This window comes from Mercenaria mercenaria, chromosome 18 (genome assembly GCF_021730395.1).
Source record: "Mercenaria mercenaria strain notata chromosome 18, MADL_Memer_1, whole genome shotgun sequence".
Taxonomy (NCBI): Eukaryota; Metazoa; Mollusca; class Bivalvia; order Venerida; family Veneridae; genus Mercenaria; species Mercenaria mercenaria.
Window position 1 is genome coordinate 10,117,122 of NC_069378.1, and position 17,204 is coordinate 10,134,325.

The following is a 17,204-nucleotide window of genomic DNA, read 5'->3' on the forward strand; positions in this document are numbered from 1 at the left end:
CCGGGGGACCAAGTTTGTATTTTGTTTTAATTTAGTTTTACAACAAAATGTTGGCAATCTTTTCTCCAAATGTTTTGATTTAGTTTTATTTAAATTGGAAAGCATTTGTTATCACATGTACCCTTTTTTACACCGCTGTCATAGCAAAAGTCATGGTCCATACTTACTGCAATCCAGTTCGTTGACAGGAGGTCCATTATCTAAAGGTTTCCGGGGTCCACAATAGTTTTTATCCTGGAAGTGTTAAACCTTTTTTAGGTAATAAAGGTAACATTGCTTTGTGAATATCTAAATTCCCTGCTTTAAAAGTACTTTTAACAAACTTTGATTTTATTTTCCACAAGATAAAACGGGTTAGCTTTTATCATTTTCTCCCATTTTTTTTTATAACATAATGGGGGTTTATATTATCAGTAAATTTTCTTTCTTTCAAACATATATTTTTATTGTAAACTCATTTATTATATATATTTAAATTTAATAGAACATTTATCAAATCATTTGTAAAACGTTTATAAAGAACACTTATATTAAATCAGCAGACTGTAGGTCTGACTGTGTCAAAGACCCCTGTAAAACGTAAATCGATCACAAGGAAGTTTAAACGAATTGTACTACAAATGTAAACATATCGGTTTTATGAATGAAAGTAAATATCAATAGAACGACACCGGTGTCGCTTTACATTGAGCTTACAAACGATATTGATTGATAAACTTGTTAAAGAAAACGACACCGGTGTCGTTAAAATTTAAAGGGATAAGAGGTTAAGTGAGGTTAAACTGACCATGTTTCCGTGGTAGGATTTTGACAAATATTTGGTGGAAGTGTTTTAAATCATATTTTATTTACAGGTGTTCATATAGTACTATGAAAACTTGTTTATTTTTTGGGTTTTTTTAATTGGTTGACTTTGGGTTTTTTTAGAAGTGGTCAAAAGGTTAAGTGAGGTTAAATAACGCTCGCTGCGGTATTTATATAACTACTATTTTTGTTGGTTTCGAAGCGTGACCACAGATTTACCGTACCACAATTTACGGTCAAAACGCAAATCCGAAACGAAGAACAAGTAGTTCCATGTTCTCCATAAATTTACGTAATTCAAGTCTGTTAAACTTTCGAAAGCTTCTGAGATTCACGTTTATCAAAAAAATGCATTGCTTAAGAATATATTTGTCGTAATCTATATTTTATAACAAAAACAACGCGTATGAAAATAAGCATGCTTGCTTTGGCCACATGACCAAAACAATTCTTCATCACGTGACCAAAAAAAAAAAACTATATAAATAACCTACAAAAAATAGCACGGTACTTAAGCACCATCCGCGTCTAGTAGATCTATAATCGGTATTAAAACCAAGTTGCATCTTTTGTAAACGTTTTAAATTAAAACCCAGTTCCTGCAAGAAAAGTTAATCGGAATTTTATTATTATAATAACACCTAAGAGCTTGTTTCGTCACATGATCAGAAAACATCTATGGATCGCGGGGTCGCGGCTTCGATCCTCGGGCGGGGCGCATGTTCTCCGTGACTATTTGATAAACGAAATTGTGTCTGAAATCATTAGTCCTCCACCTCTGATTCATGTGGGGAAGTTGGCAATTACTTGCGGAGAATAGGTTTGTACTGGTACAGAATCCAGTAACACTGGTTAGGTTAACTGCCCGCCGTTACATGACTGAAATACTGTTGAAAAAAACGGCGTTAAACCCAAAACAAACAAACAAAACAGAAAACATATTACTAGCACGGCGTGCATTCTATTTCGGATAAAATTTCACCTGTCTAACTGTGTTGCATAGAAATGGGTTTATGCAAAGATATATTGCATGAAATCAACAGAAGAGGTGTTATCTTATTATTTTTCATACAGAAAGGTACGATCCTTTCATTATATTTACGTAATTAATTTTTATTTGCATGACTTCTTTGTTTTTAGGAAAATAATTGCAACCGTAACGGAGGGGGCGAAAAATTCGTACCTGTTTCCCGAAAATACGAATTTATAAACTTCAGTTTGATTTAATATTACATTCCAGCTGGTGTTTGAGATTGACATATCATAAAAGGGTATACTAAATTCGGAAGAAACATTATTTTTAACAAGTTCGCCTTTTAATCGCCGGTAGATTTGTGAGGTTTTCGTCCCAAAATGTTCACGTTCTCGCTTACGATATCTTCTCGGATAATTATACAATAGCAGGATTATGGAGACTGCGATGAAATCATCTGAGACAATTCAAACTTAGTTAGAAAAATTTCAATTTTTAATATTTGCATTTTTAATAATAAAATTCGGAGAAAGATCCTTTGGAAGCATAGAATTCAACCATGAAGAATTCGGTTTTATTGAGTCTGTTCATGAGAGGTAATAAACTGTGCAACACCCTTAGCCCCCTAGCACCGGCTTAAACGGAACTCTATTTCAATATGTGAATGGACTCATGATCCCAAAGGACCAAAAAAAAGAATATATATAAATGTAAAAGTCTGTACCGGATCAAGTATATTATAAAGTAAACTTTTTATATATATATATAGACAGTACTAGCTGTTTTGGTTGTTTTAAAATTGAATGAAACATTTAATTTCATTGTAAATATTCTTTTATGGTTGCTTTTAGTTTAAGAACTATTCTGAAGTGTCTTTTATCAATGTAATTTATTTATAATATATTCATAGACTGCTTTTACCCAGATGAGATCTCATTTGAAAAAAAAATAAATAAAAGAATCACCTGTCAATGTCACAGGGGCCTGAACATGGAAACCCGTTTCTGATCAGTAACTTGAGGACCACTTGACCCAGAATGTTGAAACTTCATAGGATGATAGGACATGTAGAGTAGATGATTTTTTAATCACTTGATCAAAAGTTATGGTCACAGGTACCAGAACTTTGAATACAGTTTCCAGCAAATAACTTTAGAACCATTCGACCCAGAACCTTCAATCATGATGATAGGAATTACAAAGTCTATGATTCTTAATGTTTCTGGGGTCACTTGACTTAAGAGAAAGGCCACAGAGGCATAAAGATGGAACAACTCTTTCTGGATCAATGTCGAAACTTCATAGGATGATTGGACATGCAGAGTAGATGACCCATGTTGATTTTGGACTCACTCGATCAAAGCTCAAGGTCACAGGGGCCTGAACATGGAAAACGGTTTACTTGAGAACCACTTGACCCAGAATTTTGTAACTTCATAGGATGATTGGACATGCCAAGTAGATGATCTCTGCTGCAGCCAACCATTAGTGTCTCTTTGTCTTTCGCTCCTATCCTCTGTTGACTTCTTGTCTATTACGACTATGCACTGGGGGACAAAGGAGACATGGGCATCTTCTAACTTGAAAATTAATTGCCCTCCTTCGAAGGAGGAGGGGTATATTGTAAATATTAATGTCTGATGATGGATGTTGGTTGGTCTGTATGTCGCCGAGGCGCCTTGCTTCCCTCTTAATTGTTTGAGTCGGGATGCTGATTCGTCTCAGCGGTAGAGTGATTTACTATCTGGGGACTGGGGATGTTCAGTGACTGTAACTGTAACAATATATAATCCCTTTATTAATATATTATATCATATGAAATATAATTCATTTGGGTTATAAAAACCAAACAGCTATACATTTTCAAAACATCATCGTAAACTAATACGTTCATATATAAGCAAATGTAAACAAACATGGCCGACGACGATTACTTAGAATATACTTTGAACATAATTATCTATTCTGAAATGCAAAATACATAAAACATAATTAAATGAGTTGTATGCAATTGAAGATATGCAAAGTGATGTACCTGTAACAATATATAATCCCTTTATTAATATATTATATCATATGAAATATAATTTATTTGGGTTATAAAAACCAAACAATTAAACATTTTCAAAACATCATCGTAAACTAATACGTTGATACGATTGGGTGAAAAGTATAAGAATAATAATAAATAATTACCATAACAAAGGGATAATAAGATACAGGTAAAAGGACAGGTAATTTGTTAGTCACGTTAATCATCTATTGTATATGTTACGGCTTACTACTGATAGGTAAATATAGGAAATAATTATAGGATTCTATGTATCTTGGTGACTCTCAATGAATAAATAAAATCTGGAAAGTAGATCCCTCGGAAGCACCGAGAACAAGGCAAATAGTGAAAATTGCAGACTCGGTTTGATTGAGTCTGTTCATGGGCAGTAATGGAAAACGCAACACTGCCCACGCCCCCTAGCACCGGCTTAAGCAGTATTCAATCTTCAAATCTAAATGAGTAAAGGTAAGTATAGACATAACTGGAAAACGCTTGGGTCTAGGATTATGAGATCGGGGGATTTGTCAAGACCAGCAAATGACCCCTATTGATTTTGAGTTCAGTAGTTGAAAGGTCAATATCACATTGACAATAGAACTTTTTTGCCAGAAAACTAGATTATGTTTTGGTCTAAGATCACATTTGATACGAAGGTCATTTAAGACTGGTAAATGACCCACGATTACTGATTTAAGGTCAATACGTTAAATGTCCAGTGGGCAGTTACTTCATGCAAGTGTTCTACAAGCTTTTGTTATAACTAGAATCTCCAAACATCACATAATTATCAATGAGTCGATGACCTTTGCTCACATTTACTGTTCTTTCCCTTGTTCCAGTAAATGCAGATTGTTTCCTATTGATCTGTTAAAAATGCTTATAATTCAAAAAAGATTTTGAGCAAAATTAACCAAACCTTAGAATTTTCAATAAGCACATGAGCTTTGCTCATTTATTATTTTATCCCCTATGACAGGGTAAAAGCAGAGTTTTACCCCTTGATTTGGTAAAAGAAAAGTTGAAAACGCTTATTAATCAAAAGTAGTTTAACTACAAACACCAAACTTAAGCGAACTGTTCATGCCCATTACCAGAAGCTGTTTACCGCTGCCCACATCAGTCCTCTCAGTGCTTTGATTATCTACTGTTATGAAAATATTTCCTACACGTTTTCTTTAGTTTGCTTTCTTTTTATGTTCTTCCTACCTATTCAGTTTTGTATAATTCGTATGATAATTCTGTCACAACACCTTTTTCTTTCTTTTTTATTTACTTTCTTCTTTATTTTTTCTGTCTGACCAAATAGTATAATAGTCTCTTGCCCCACTGTGTTCCATTTTTGCCCTCGTGTGTTTTCTTTGTATTTGAGTGTGTGTGTTTGAAGTGTGCACTTCTGTGTGCTGTGGGTTTCGTTTTGGGGAGACTGCATTTTTGTAACGTGGCATTCCCTCTTGCTTTTTTCTTCAGTAGTCACATTTTATATGATGTGTTATGTTTTCTTTAGTCTTTTTCTGTTATTACCTGCAGGTATCATAAAAATACAATTTTATTTAAGGTTGTCAACGCTTTTCCGTACTTTTCTCACATAAGAGTTTTTGGTGAACGGATTGCAAATAGCATTTATTCTTTAGCCACCTGTACATACTTTTACTTTCTAATATTGCCTAAATCTTAAATAATGCTTTTCATTATACTACATACTATTTATGCCACTAAGAATTGATTTGTATAATTAGTTATTTTAATTCATGTCTTTAACTTCACTTTCCATGTTACATACTTAGGATTATTTGTTACATTATTATGTAAGGTATGACCATATATTAGGCTGACTTTATCCAAACATGTTATCCTCTTTAAATGAAGTTATTTCTGTCATTATCACTAAGTAACCATCACAAATGTTACATAATTAGCGTGAAAGACACTCATGTTGTGTATTTACTATTTTACTATTAAATGGACAATATCTTAACTTGAGAGCGGTCGCTGGCGATAACTTGATCTGTTGTTTTGCAGGTGCTTTTTCACAAAAATGATACTATTTCGGCAAAGGAAAAAATTAAATATTATTGATTATTATTAAAGACATCAAAATTATACATTTTTCATGATTTATTGGAGCTCCATGATAGGAGAAACAGGATTCCCGACGCGGTCATCTTTTTTTCTTGATTTGGAACTTTTAAAACATTTTAGAAACGAAAATTCATATTCTAATGTTCATAATAAGACCAAACTTCAATCTGAAAGAAATATTATATTTTAGCCAAATCTGGAGGCATGCTGCTTTAAAGTCTCATTTTAAGCCATTTCTAATAAACGAGATTTTTGTGATGACTGATTCGTAAGATTTTTAGAGGTTAATACCCAACACAGAGGTACCATGCAAATGTTCAAAAAAAGCAAAAACAAAAAGACATTTTATGAAACATAATACCAGCAGATAAAATAAATCACCATGTACACAAATAATACAATTTGTTTCACACAAATCTATGCAAAAATCCTTTGAAAACCGGAATCCTCTGAAAACCCGACTTTCGCCTTGGTCCTGTCAGGTTAGAGTTTTCAGTTTTTCCCTGTATAATAAAAATTATTGCGTAAACTATAAAACATAGTTATCCATGTTCGAACAAATGTTCGTTATTTTCGTACCAGAAATGTTTCATTCAATCATATCGACTACGTTTGTACGTATTTTACCTGTCAAAGACGCTCATTCTTTATGTAAAATGTCTGTGTAGTTTCACTGTTTCATTTTTCAGTATGAAAGAAAGAACTTCATATTTATTATGTATATTATCTTTCAAAATGTACATACTCCGGGCTGTTCGGACTACATAGCCATTTTGAAGTATTTCACAAAATGATTTTGTAAATTATTTATGAACAATTCGCTTTAACGAATCAAGCCAAGATCTTTTCAGTCTTACAAGATACTATGCAAAAAAAAAATGATAATAAACTGGTTACTATAAATTCTGTATATGTTTCTAGTATGATTTGTAGGTTTTAACAAACCGGAGTTAACAGAATTTATATAATGTTCGGCATGCATTATTCCTAGTGTGAGTTAATATCACGTTCAGCATCATGTGATACCTTTGCAAGCTGACAGTCCACTGGTAAAAAACCATGATTACTTGAAGACTATGTATTGAAAAAGGCGGTATGATCGATTGGTAAAATGACATTTAGGCCTACCTCTTGCTTTTATTGTGCACTGAAATTACTCGGTTCTACACTATTAAGAAAATAGGTCGTCCTATAGCACTTCCACGTTAGCTGGCATTTGAATCAGCATCACCGTTCTGATTTTGTTACGTTTTTTTTATTAAAATATGTAAATTGATATCTCAATAATCACAGACTGAAATCTATGCGATGACTTGACAAGTACTGTACATGTACCTTAGCTATGGTTACATATCTTACATATCTACTGTTACATAGTTTTGCCTTTTTTCGACATAGCAAAATGGAAAAGGTGAAATATACAAAAAAAAAAAAAAAAAAAAAAAATATCAAACAGGGAATGCCACGTACCAAAATCGCAGCCTCCCCAAAACGAAACCTACAGCACGCAGACGTGCACACCACACACACACACACACACACACACACACGCGCGCGCGCACACACACAAAGCCAACACAAGAGGACAAAACGAACAAACAAAGGAACACAGTGGGACACCGCCTTGGAACGGTCAGTGGCAAAAACACCAATGGGGAGCTTAAACCGGTTTATGGTGCGCACCCAACCTCACTCTTACCCCCACCATGTTCCAAAGACACGGGACAGTGTAAATAAAAGTAATCCCCTGCAGGTGAATCTCTAACACACGTAATGGAAACAAAAAGGCATGGCATGTAAAACACAAAAATGCTCGTGTATAAATATTTATCACATAAACTACGGCGCGGGAGTTTAATAAAGCCATGCAATAAATTCGGTAATACACTAGTGTAATAAATATGCAAATGAGGCATATGCGGGCCCGAATCACTTTATTTATGTATTCATACGCGCTGTCAAAAAAGTAAATAAACATGGCGGATCGTCCGTTGACCGTGGGTGATTTCGTTCAGATTGATGGCAAAGGTGGTGGCCACATTACTGAGAAAGTACAAAGAGGTTTTGGGACATTTTTCATGGTAAAAGTATGCAATACTGAATTCGAGTTTGAAATAGAGCCTGAAAGACTGAAACGTGTGGACTGTCCTGCCCGGCGCCGGACAAAGTGACCGTGCAGACGACAACTACTCAGCCTGCTGTCAAAGCTAATACCTCCAAATTCCAACACGTAAATAGTGATGACATTAACACATTTATAGATCAGCAATCAAATAAAAGCACTCTGACCAAAACAATGAATGATCTTAAATTGCTGAATTCCTTTCTTAATGAACCCGCGGTTGGAGAGACAAGGTTACTCCATGAAATCCCTGTCAGTGAATTCGCACCACTACTGAGCCGTTTTCTCCCGAGTGTGAAAAAGCCGAATGGCGAGGACTATGAACCAGGTAGCCTCAGTGGAACGGTATCAAGCTTCGACCGACAGCTATTCTTTATAACCCCACCCAAGTTAATTATCAGATCCGCCGTGAACAACTATACTTTAAGTTTCTATGTATTCAAATATAGGATCTACAAGACCTACAGTAAAATAATCATTAAATATTAAAACATGATATAAAATGATATAACACTGGAATATAATAATATACTGAAATAGATCTAGATTCTACTTAAAATAGCAAATATTCTACTTATTTCGTAAACCAAGTTTCTTATCAGCGCATAACTATCTGTAAAAATACAGAGCTCTGTATTATTTGGTCCACTATTTCACATTTTCAGGTACAATTATGGAGAGTACATTGCCACTGGACCTGGGTTTGCTCAGGTACGAGAAGTTCTGAAGAGCAAACAAAAGCAACTTTAGCGAGATGGCAAAGGAAACCTACCACGCAAGAGTGAGGCCATCTCTGACGAAGAATTATCTGTGTTATGGGAAAGCAAGCAAATGGGTGCAGGTACTCCCGATAGTATCTTACAAACTCTCTGGTTTGATAATACTGTGCATTTTGGCTTAAGGGGATGTGCTGAACATCGTGACATGTGTTGGAGTGACATTAATTTGAAAGAAGATGAAAATGGCAATGAATATCTTGAATTTACTAAGAGACAAACTAAAACCAGAACAGGTGAAAATCCCAGAGATGTTCGTACAGTAAAGCCGAAAATATGGTGTAACTTTGCAAATCCTGAGAGATGCCCTGTCCAAATAAACAAAATATATGCCAAGAAACGCCCCAGTGGTTACTCTGAACCGACCAATCCTTTCTACATAGTTGCAACAACAAACCCCTTACCTTGTGAGGAAGACACCTGGTTCAAACGTAATCCTGTTGGTATTAACAAATTGCAATCAATGATGAAACGTATGGTTCAGAGCTCAGGAATTAACACTGATAAACGGCTGTCAAATCACAGTGCACGCAAATACCTTATTCAAAAACTAAACAATAACAATGTTCCAGCAAATCACATAATGCATATTTCTGGTCACAAAAACAGATCTTCTATTAATAACTACAGTCACATCAATGACAATCAGCACAAAGAAATATCCAAAATCCTGTTTTCATCCAGCAGCACTGCACATCCTGATACTGATAAAGCAAACTACACAGCATATCCACTTAATCAGGTCAACACATATTCGACACCAAGCGTGGCAACTTCGATGCATTCAAATTCCACCTCAAATATAAATCTGACGGGTGGATTTCAAAGTCTGTTTGCTGGTCCAATCCATGGTGGTACGTTTAATGTGTACATTAACCACGCTAACAACGTTTCTCCACCTAATCCACCAAGAAAACGTCTAGGAATTATTGAAAGCGATAGCGATTCACCGTGACATGTACTTTAAATCGCACGCGCTGTGTAAACTTATAGTGTAACGTCATTTGCTAGGCCACATGTATTTGTAATTGTTAAAAAGACTGATTATAATAATCTAAAAGTGTTAAAAATTGAATTGAAGCACATGATATATTGTGATAGTTTTAGAAGTGTTTTCAAAGTAAGAAAAATAAACGTATTGATGTTTAGCGTTGCACTATTTTCTTGGCTCATTAAGAACAAACCGCATTACTCCTTTGGCTTTTATTTGCTAAAGGGGAAGTGTGATCATTCTTGACACACTTTTACTGCGTATATGGTTTATGTGATAAAAAGAATCTTACATTCGTGTCTTTCCATATTGAATTTATTAAACGAGTTGAATAAAAATGATAAAATGCTCGAGCCTCGCATTTTATCATTTTTATTCAACTCGTTTAATAAATTCAATATGGAAAGACACGAATGTAAGACCCTCTATATAAAAAGCAAACCTTTAGAACCAAAAACGTATGTACTTAATGCCTTTTCAGAAGACAGAGCAACAAGAGAAACACCCTTAAGGGCCCGACGAAACAGGCCAGAAGACAAATATCAGAACAGTTCAGTCCTGGTAGGATTTAAAAACTGCTAATCATAGAGTCCTCCCCCTCTTCCGTCAGACGCAATCAAAGAGGGAAGCGTAGTGTCCAACTGTAAACGAGTTGAACACTAAACATGCGGTATGTCTCAAAACAGTTGGGTCGTAACCTCTTTTAATAAAACGTTTGATAATCTTTTCAAATACATTTGGAAAATTACCATGACCCAAGATCTTACGAAGTTTGTAAACCACATCCCCATAAAAAACGGGTTTACAAATACCTTCTCGCAGAAGTGTCTTTAAATTACTATTGAATTTTAAAGCTAAATCAGAATTACGATAGTAAACTTTAGCAAAATATTTACGCAATTTGTAATAACGATAGCCTTGCTGAAGAAGTTTACTTGTAATATATAGATTACGTTCATTGAAATGCTTGACATGACTACACGCGCTGGCAAACCGAAATAATTGAGAAATATATACCCCATAAGATGTAGCCTGAGGTACATTCAAGTCAACACTATAAAAAAGATAAAATGCTGCAGGCTCGGCTTGAATAAACCTGTTCAGGAGCTTTAGTAGAAATATATCCTACCGTTAACGTTCTCTAGCCCAAGGATGGGCAGCAATCAACATCTGCACATGTTATAAGTTCAAAATTACATCCGCAGATTTTCTTTCAGAAATCATCAATGATTGTGCAAAATACAGGATTTATTAAGATAAAGATGCTACGAACTTGACAACAGAAATGTTGCCTAGAGCAAAAACGTCTATCTTTGGTGCTATATTTAGCAAACAAGTCAGGGAATAGTTTCATGCAAAACGGATCTATAGATTAATGGGATTTTATAAGGTTTAACCTTTGGAATAACTAGGATGGAGTCTTTAAGAGGATTCATCATATTATACTCGTTTATGTAATTCACGTTAAGCAGATAATAAAAAATATTTTCAGATACTTTCTTTGTCATTTTTATCATTTATTTTCTTTTGCTGCTGAATGTTAAAATTGTATACGATGTTTCAATAAACTGTATTTGTTCCGAGTCTTTTCTTTTCTCAGTTAAACCGAGTAAGATAACAATAAAATCTGAAAAGTAGATCCCTCGGAAGCACCGAGAACAAGGCAAACAGTGAAAATTGCAGACTCGGTTTGATTGAGTCTGTTCATGAGCAGTAATGGAAAATGCCTGTTTTTCAAAAGGAAACTTCTGAAGGTTTGATCTACCTTCTTAAAAGTTACAATAGTCTTGGTGTTATTATATTTCCAGGTTCTTCGAGATCAATGAGACCATTCAGCATGTATGTAAAAGACTTACGCGTAGGTCAGTCCTAGGAGTCAAGGGCGGTGTTGCACTTTTATTTCTTCTTATGAACAGATTAAATCAAATCGAGTCTACTATTATTTTGCTTGGATGCATTTAATTTCTCATAGATTATAATTACACTGACGTATGACGAACGTGATATAACGTTCCGAACTCAAACTAAGTGTTGCTACTATTTATGTTCATATGATAGTAAAATTCCTAGATTCTCAGACTGAAAGATGTCACTTGACGTACATTTTTTATATCAAAGGTAAAAATAGACCGTGTTAAATCATTTGATCAGATTGTTTTATACGGAGGCTTTTGTAACTGTTATAAGACGAAATACAGATGCTTTAAGACAATGAGTACTTGTATAATTATGTCTCCCCCAGGAGACATATTGTTTTTGCCCTGTCCGTCCGTCCGTCTGTCCGTCCGTCCGTCCTTCCGTCCGTCCGTACGTACGTCACACTTCATTTCCGAGCAATAACTGGAGAACCATTTGACCTACAACCTTCAAACTTCATAGGGTTGTAGTGCTGCTGGAGTAGACGACCCCTATTGTTTTTGGAGTCACTCCGTCAAAGGTCAAGGTCACAGGAGTCTGAACATTGAAAACCATTTCCGATCAATAACTAGAGAACCACTTGACCCAGAATGTTGAAACTTCATAGGATGATTGGTCATGAAGAGTAGATGACTCCTATTGTTTTTGGGGTCACTCCGTAAAAGGTCAAGGTCACAGGGGCCTGAACATTGAAAACATTTCCGATCAATAACTAGAGAACCATTTAACCCAGAATGTTGAAACTTCATAGGATGATTGGTCATGAAGGGTAGATGACCCCTATTGATTTTGGGGTCACTCCGTCAAAGGTCATGGTCACAGGGGCCTGAACATTGAAAACCATTTCCAATCAATAACTAGAGAACCACTTGACCCCGAATGTTGAAACTTCATAGAATGATTGGTCATAAAGTGTAATTGACCCCTATTGATTTTGGGGTCACTCCATCAAAGGTCAAGGTCACAGGGGCCTGAACATGGAAAACCATTTCCGATCAATAACTAGAGAACCATTTAACCCAGAATGTTGAAACTTCATAGGATGATTGTACATGCAAAGTAGATGACCCCTATCAATTTTGGGGTCACTCCATTAAAGGTCAAGGTCACAGGGGCCTGAACATTGAAAACCATTTCCGGTCAATAACTTTGAGAACCACTTGACCCAGAATGTTGAAACTTAATAGGATGAATGGTCATGCAGAGTAGATGACCCCTTACGATTCTGGGGTCACTCTGTATAAGGTCAAGGTCACAGGGGCCCGAACATTGAAAACCATTTCCGGTCAGTAACTTGAGAACCACTTGACCCAGAATGATGAAACTTCATAGGATGATTGGTCATGCAGAGTAGATGACCCCTAATGATCTTAGGGTCACTCTGTTAAAGGTCAAGGCCACAGGGGCCTGAACATGGAAAACCATTTCCAATCAATAACTTGAGAACCTCTCGACCCAGAATGTTGAAACTTCATAGGATGATTGTTCATGCAGAGTAAATGACCCCTGTTGTTTTTGGGGCCACTCCGTTAAAGGTCAAGGTCACAGGGGCCTGAACATTGATAACCAGTTCTGATCAATAACTTGAGAACCACTTGACCCAGAATGTTGAAACTTCATAGGATGATTGAACATGCAGAGTAGATGACCCCTATTGATATTGGGGTCAGTCTGTTAAAGGTCAAGGTCACAGTGGCCTGTTCATGTAAAATCATTTTTTGGAAATAACTTGAGAACCACTTGACCTACAATGTTGAAACTTAATAGGATGATTGGACATGCAGAGTAGATGACCCCTTTTTATTTTGAGGTCACTTGATCAAAGGTCAAGGTCACAGGAGCCTGAACAGTGACTTGAGAACCACTAGGCCAAGAGTGTTGAAATTTAGCGGGATGACTGGACATGCCAAGTAGATGATCCCTATTGCAGCCAACCATCAGTGTCTCTTTGATTTTTGCTCCTGACCCCTATTGACTTCTTGCCTATAGGACTTTGCATTGGGGGAGACATGCCCTTTTTTACAAAAGCATTTTCTAGTCTTATTTATAAAAGTAACAATACTTTTTCTGATTCAAATAGTGTATTTTCTTGGCATCACACATCACAAGCTATTTGCAATAGATTTAATCTATTCACTGGATCCAATATAGATACAACTGATGTATCACTTTTCTCTTGGTGTTTGGAATAAACGTTGAGCGAATAATGTACACACACACTTCGTTCCCTCGAAATCGGATAGTTCGAACGGTGTTTGTTTCAAGTTATCAACACTACATTATGTACATCTAAGAATACGTAATAGTATTTGATACGTCACACATCTAAATCGACATCAAGTAATCCGAAGTCAGAATATATTTTACACGTCACACATCCAAATCGACATCAAGCAATCCGAAGTCAGAATATATTTCATACGTCACACATCCAAATCGATATCAAGTAATCCGAAGTCAGAATATATTTCATACGTCACACATCCAAATCGACATCAAGTAATCCGAAGTCAGAATATATTTCATATATTTACAAACAAGATGACGTAATTTTAATGCTGTATCGTTCAAATTAGGAATATATTCGTGTCACTGTCAGGAACAAGATAATACAAATTGTAAAGTCGGAAGGTTGCTTTAACATAAATTGCGTTCGTATGAAATCATTCTCCATGCATTCAAAACAGTGAATGAATCTTTTATAATTTGATAACTATTGAAAAAGCAATGTCAGTTTCAAATGTAAGAAAATGGCTTACCATGACAGCAGCCATTTGTTTGTTTATGGTGCCATTTATACACCACAGAACTCTATTTCACAATATATCATCCATAATCAAGGTCTTCGTATTGCCTTGGTGCAAAATCGCCTATTGAAAGCTTGTATGTACCTCTTTTTACACACGCCGAGAAAGACTTTCGTTACAATATGTTTTTAGGGTGGCTGCAAACAAATTCAGTCCTCTCGTAAAATCACATTTAACCCCTAGAACTTCGATTCATATGAGAATAAACCAAAACAAATCAAACTATTTCGATTTCGCATAAGATCTTCTATAAACGAAACTGACTTTGAATTCGATGATATTAAAGAAAATTCAATTCCGAATACGTCAGCATGGACCCGTGCTCTCCCTTCGCTTCTTGTCAATATGAAAACCGCCTTTGAAAAGTTTTAAACAAATCCTGAAACATCCAAAAATCCAAACATAATGAGATCAAGTCACTTTCCAAGGATTATTTTCAGGTTGGCTTAGCTGCCGTCGGCCACTTTCATCAGTCAAAATTACGTTTGCCAAATAACGCAATATTATTTTCAGCCGCCGAGGCAAGAGCTATTAATTTAGCCCTAAATTTGGTACCAAAATAGAGTGAATAATTTTTTCCGACTCACGTTCTGTTTTTAAATTCACAATCGAAATATGTAAATCATTTTAGTCAAAATATTCTTCTCAGGCTTCATGCACGATCGTTCAAAAAGTCTATCAATTTTGTTGGATTCCTAGTTGTGTTGGTATCTATGGAAACGAGGATGCTGATACTGCAGCAAAGAAATCACTTTCATTATCACAATCTAATTTGAAATTACCATATACTGATTTTAAGCCACATATCAACAAATACAGGGGGAAGTTGTCATTTCTCGTTTTCGAAAAGGTCATACTCGTTTGACCCCTTTAAAAAAGATTAACCTGAATGTGTACCATGTCAAACACCGCTTATTATTTAACATAATTTAAGCGACTGTGTTGAAAGTGTTGTTCGAACAAGATTCAGTTGACAATATTTTGCCCTTTTTAAAGCAGATAGGCATTTATCACAAAATCTGAACATCATCTATTTCATCTTATTGTTTGTCACTGATATTTTAACCCTTTATATGTATACATTTTTTACATCAATGCTTTTAGAGATGCTTTACAGTTTAATGTTTAAACACTTTATGTGTTTATACATTTTTACATAACTGGTTTTGGTGATGCTTTACAATTTACTTTTAAAACACTTTGTTTATACATTTTTACATAACTGGTGGTTTTAGAGGTGCTTTATAATTTGCGTTTTCGAAACACTTGTGGCCTTTTTGTGTCAATTTACTGTAAAATCGAACTCGCACACTCACTTTTCTGTTTTGTCATCACAGCAGCGTTGTTTGAGCTATCTGTCGGTCGTAAAATGTATCCCAACATATATGATTAGAAACTGCTATATTTCGATCTTTTTCAGATCCTTCAGCACGGCAGTTATGTTGTGTAAGTGGTTATCTTGTACATTTCGAATTTGGTTGTTCTAACATTTCTGCTGTAATATCTTGGTTACTGCCTTTTCAACCCTTGAATATTGTGTAGTTGTGTCCATCGTTTCCTTTTTGAGCGCAAGCCTCTTATTTCAGTTGTGGACAATACACTGCCTGTTGTTGAACTGCATTTTTTGTATCATGTACATCGTCCAATGAACACATACGTTCATGTCTCAAAATTGTTCTTGATACTTTTCACATGTGCCAATGTTGAGTTCTGCTCAACCGTGAGCTATTTCATGCATTTCCACTAGCATCTACTACATGAACAGGCTCACTCAAACCGAATCTGCCACATTTTTCGTGTTTGTCTTGGGTGTCCTGTGGAGTTTCCACTTCTTGTATTTTTTGTTTAATATGAAAAGCATGACAGTTTGTTTCATCATAGCTGAAAAAAGTGCAGAAGTTATTTAATTTGTTTTCAGATTTCAGGAAAACAGTGCACATATACATTTAGAAATTACAAAAGTCCACCATTTTATTTAATTTCAATGGAAACCAGATGGCTGCTATTTGAATACAACTTTCTCATTTTTGAAATCAATTTTGAAAAAAAATATCATTGTCTTATTGAATAAATGATATAAGAACACCTTAAGAAAGTAATATTATTTGTACACGTATTCGTTTAATTTGTTACGAAGAAAAGAGGAAGCCAAATTAAGTATGACATATTAAATGATCTCAGAGCTCAAATTATTATTAGAATTTTATGATATTAATATATTTTATTTTTAATATGACACATTGTCAATGAATATCTTATGTTATTGCGTTTGTGAGGCACTGAATATCAAATTCGCCAGATGATCTTTATATTATCCTGTAACTGCACTCGATAGCTTCCCTATGGATACTACATGAAGGCGCTGCTTTTGCCGTAATACAAAAATGGGATGCGTCGGTCAGAAAAGCAAACAACAACAACAACAAAAACGCCAGTTGGTTGTACGTCGTTATCGACAGAAAATGTGTCTTAAAGTACGTCATTTTTTGTGTCAGGTCGGCGTAAGTTAAAGCGATAATGTAACGGCCCAGAGTCTCGAATGTTTCGACATTTATTTGATATCATGAAATTCTGAAGTTTTCTACTTTTATCACTAATTGTCAGTTAAGAATAGATAAAGACTTATTTTTATTATTGTTCTGATTCACAGAATCAGGCACTACATTTATATCTTAAGGA